This window comes from Tupaia chinensis, unplaced genomic scaffold (assembly GCF_000334495.1).
Source record: "Tupaia chinensis unplaced genomic scaffold, TupChi_1.0 Scaffold000112_1, whole genome shotgun sequence".
Classification (NCBI taxonomy): domain Eukaryota; kingdom Metazoa; phylum Chordata; class Mammalia; order Scandentia; family Tupaiidae; genus Tupaia; species Tupaia belangeri.
In genome coordinates this window covers 2458607-2463221 of record NW_006159576.1, presented here as the reverse complement: position 1 = coordinate 2463221, position 4615 = coordinate 2458607, and the positions used below count along the sequence as shown (strand labels likewise).

The 4615-nt window shown below is 43.3% G+C and overlaps 1 protein-coding gene and 1 pseudogene across 1 annotated transcript in view; one reads left to right on the top strand and one right to left on the bottom strand.

Annotated features, from left to right (window-relative positions):
• The window catches only part of RGL1 (ral guanine nucleotide dissociation stimulator like 1), a 370662-nt gene that overhangs the window by 149531 nt on the left and 216516 nt on the right, over positions 1–4615 (top strand).
• LOC102485247 (chromobox protein homolog 1-like) overlaps positions 1–4615 on the bottom strand; it is a 42341-nt pseudogene that overhangs the window by 6041 nt on the left and 31685 nt on the right.

The window sequence follows — 4615 nt, the reverse complement described above, 5'->3', positions numbered from 1 at the left end:
TGGCTATGGCAACCTGTGGGCACTTGACATTGGCTTCCTTGGCAGGGGCCAGGTCAGACTCATCAGAGTTTTTCCATTTCATGAAGAACACGAGCTCTCCTCTGGAGTTCCTCTGGAGTCTGTAGCTCCAATAATCCACTCTGGCTCCAAACCCCGGTCAAAGCTTTGTGGCTTTTCTGACTCTTTTTTCTTCTTTGGTTTGCTCTCCTTTCCCTTATCTTCAGAATCGGAATCAGCTTTGCCCTTGCCTCCCTCTGTTTTATCTGTGTCATGTGCTGTTTGTGACTGCAGACACTCAGCAGGAGATCCAGGCAATCCAGGTTCTCCTCTGGTTCCCACGTGTTTCCTCATCTGAGAAGCCCTTCCACTTTAGGAGGTACTCCACTTTGCCCTTTACCACTCAACGGTCGAGAACGTTTTCCACCATGTATTCCTCTTCCTCCTCTTCAAGCACCTCGCCCACTTTATTCACTTTTTTTCCCCCTTTGGTTTTGCCAGCTTTCTGGTATGAAGGATGACACTGCTCAGAGTAGCACCTAAAGCCCAAGAAGAATCAGTGCCGCGCTCCTGGTGCATGGAGTTGGGCTAATGGCAAGAATGGTGCCCAGGAAAGAAACAAGCTGGTGGCCATGGGAGAGTCCCTCACTGATGCGGTGTACCTCAGGCCCTCGCCACTGGCCCAAGTTTTGTGATTTTTGACTGTGGGTTCATTTTTCCTGGAACTAGTTTCCTCATCTGAGAAGCCCTTCCACTTTAGGAGGTACTCCACTTTGCCCTTTACCACTCAACGGTCGAGAACGTTTTCCACCATGTATTCCTCTTCCTCCTCTTCAAGCACCTCGCCCACTTTATTCACTTTTTTTCCCCCTTTGGTTTTGCCAGCTTTCTGGTATGAAGGATGACACTGCTCAGAGTAGCACCTAAAGCCCAAGAAGAATCAGTGCCGCGCTCCTGGTGCATGGAGTTGGGCTAATGGCAAGAATGGTGCCCAGGAAAGAAACAAGCTGGTGGCCATGGGAGAGTCCCTCACTGATGCGGTGTACCTCAGGCCCTCGCCACTGGCCCAAGTTTTGTGATTTTTGACTGTGGGTTCATTTTTCCTGGAACTAAGGGAATTTTCTCTAGCGATAATTTGCATTTGTTTTGGGGAGTGCTACCAACTAGAAACTACTTTTTATTATTATTATTTTTAAATGTTTATTTATTGATTTATTTCATGGCTGAGAGATACAGAGAGAGACACACAAAGATCTAGAATCCCAGACAAGGTCTGGACCCTGCAATCTACTCCCATCTTCAGTCAGCCTGGATGATGGGCACATGAATACTTGACACGCTGAGGGAGGTTTCTAGGATGTGAACCAACAATCTGGAAGCCACTTTAAAGTACACACTAATTTGATGTTTTTCAGATTGCTCAATGTAAATGCAGGCTGTAAACCTATGGATAGGTGGGCTGTGATAGTAAATTGTAAGGGGGAAATGACTGCCCCTCTGTGCTTCTATTCAGCACTATGTTTCATAATAGCCAGTTTTCCTTATATTGTTATGGAGGGCATAGTGTTACCAGTTCACCCTCATGTTTAGGAAATGTTTTGCATTCCAGTTTTTTTTTTTAAGAATTATTTTAAAAATTTTATTTATCATTATTATTAATATTATTTGGAGAGGTTTTTGCTATAGGGCATGTGTGCTCACCAGACAGACATAGAGAGACAGAGAGACAGAAAGCGAGAAATCATCCCCCACGGGGGATGGACACCCGCAATCTCTTCTCCTCTATTCTCCTCTCGGGATCTTGGTCATGCACGCACACGCACTGGTCATGAGTTTAAACCACCGGGTCCGGGACTTAAACCACGGTCAACTACATGGGAGTCCAGTGACATAGCCATTACAATAACTGCTGATGCCGATCATTATTATTATTTTTAAGTTTGCTACAGGGCCTATGCATTCATGAGAGAGAGAGAAAGAAAGCTGCCAGGTCTGGGACTGAGGTTGGCCATGTAAGACCCAGTGCCTTAGCCAACATGCCATCTGTTGACTTCTGGGTTCCCAGTTTTATGCAGTGGGGATTTCCTATAGATTCTCTCCCTTAAGCCACCCCAGGCTTCGTTTCTATATTGCTCCCTGTGTGCTTTAAGGTAATAAATCCTATACTGGTTGGAGTAACACTAACACCATAACAAATACAGCCCCAAATTTTCGTAGCTTAACACAATCAAAAGTTATTTTTCAATCATACAGCAATCCAACTTTGGTGTTTCTGATGAGAGTATGCTTTTCTCCATATGGTAAGTCAGGGACCTTCAATATAGTAAGCTAGGCAACTTCCACTGGCTGCTCCACCATCCTCTGGGGCCTGGGAATCTTCCATATGTAGCTGGCGATTCATACCGTACAGAAAAAGGTGAAGACACACCCAGTTTTTAAGACTCTTGGACTGGAGGTGACATGCATTATATCACATTTACATTATGTCATTGACAAATAGTTCCATTGCCACACATATCTGTGAACGGGGTTGGATAGGGAAATGTAATGTTTTTTTTTTTTCAGTTCTTTCTTTCTTTCTTTCTTTCTTTCTTTCTTTCTTTCTTTCTTTCTTTCTTTCTTTCTTTCTTTCTTTCTTTCTTTCAGAAGGCCTGTGTGCACATGTATGTATGAGAGAGAGAGAGAAAGAGAGAGAATGTGTGTATCTATGAATAAGAAAGAGAGAGAGAGAGAAGAACCATGCAGAGTCTGGTCATGCTGAATCCCCTTCCTCCAGTCCTTTAGCCCATTGGATCTTAGGCACTCACACATGTATCTGTGTGAGTGTGGTTGAATGGGCCTATGTGATTCAGTCTGGCCAGACCAGGGATTCAAGCAGTAGTCGACCTGTGGGATCTGGCTTCTCTTGAGTAACCTACTACCAAGAGAAGAAATATAATATTTGGCTGGGCAGCTACTTACCAGTGAAAATCCAGGAGAAATACAAATTTAATTTTGGTAGACAATTAACTAATATCACAACAAGCAAAGTTTAAATTTACCTGATTTGGCCAATGACCTCTAAATGAAAGCTGATTTCAGTGCATATCTTTGTGGGTTCTGCTTTTATTTAGGTCTTGGCTTTTGAGTTCTTAATTCCTTGTAAGCTTAGCAATGTATTAAAGGATGTTTTTATTTTATTTTATCAAAAATTTTTGGACCAGCAAGTGGTGTGGAGGTTGAGGTGGCTGGATCCCACATGGTCAACTGTGCGGTTCGAGTCCCAGACATAGTGTCCTGAAAAACATGTAGGCTGCACATGCTTTTCAAAGTTCTTTTGTTTTTAATATTTCCCAGAAGGCATATGCACATGACAGAGAGAGACAGAGAGTCAGAGACAAAGGGAGAGAGAGAAGGAGAAAGCACCCCTCCATGCTACAACCACTTTTCCTTCCTTTTTCCATGCTGTTGGGTTTGGGGCATGCTCACACATGTGCCTGGTGTGATTTTTCATGCTGCTGGGTCCAGGATTCAAACTGGGCAGCCATGTGGTATCTGATCTTTTTAACCACCAGGCCATGAGGTTGACCCTTGGTTGCTTTTAGAAGGAGAATCAGCTGGGGTCTTCAGTCCACCATACTACTGGAAATGTGAGTCCTATACTCTCTTGTGAGTTATTTAAAAGCACAATCTTAAAACTTAAAACTTCCTATTTTTTAAATTTAGTTTTTAAAAAGAATTTTACTTGGTTAGAAAGAATCATCCAGGGCCAGCTCTATGGTGCAGCAGTATTTGTTCTTCTACGAGAGAAAGAGAGAGACAGCTCCCTCAACCAGGTCCTGATGCTGTGATGTACACTAGCCTCTGCCTGCCCAGATCACGGGTATAAAGTGCCCTCTCAGGGGAGCCTCCAGCCATGAAGCAGTAACCTTCCCATGTGGGTCTCCCTTGCAAAGTGTCACATTTTATTACCAAGCCAACTCTCTGGCCCTAGTTATGTTTTATTTTTAAAGATGAGCCAAGGAGCAGTAGGAGGATTGGACATGTTTTTGCGGTGGTGAAAATATTCTGTCTTTTGATAGTGATGGTAGTTACGTGGGTATGCATACTTGCAGAAACTTATTAAACTATACATTTTAAATGGATGCATTTTGTCATATGTAAATTATACTTCAAAGAAATTGATCTTTACAAACGGGTAATGGGATGGGGGAACAGAGTTAAATCAGTAAATCAATAGTTGCAATACGGCATGATGGAGACAATAATAAGAGTGTCTGCAGGTATTTTGAGAGCCTGCAGTGAGCCGTCCAGTTTGGGTGAGTACACCAATGTAGGTGTGGGTGTCAGGGAGAGCAAGCTTACCAGCCAGCCAGCACTTGTGTTCATTTTAAAAGAAAAAGTAGGAATTAGCCCAGCAAATGGAATTTTAGAAAGGGAATCAGAGAGGCAGAAGAAGCCAGCCTTCAGAAGAAGGTTCCACATGGCTCCAGCGAACTAGATTTTTCAGGGAATGAAGATTTTCTAGTAGTAATTCAGCCTCCAGCAAATGAACTAGCGGCAGAAGAAGCCAGGCCTTCAGAAGAAGGTTCCACATGGCTCCAGTGAACTAGATTTTTCAGGGAATGAAGATTTTCTA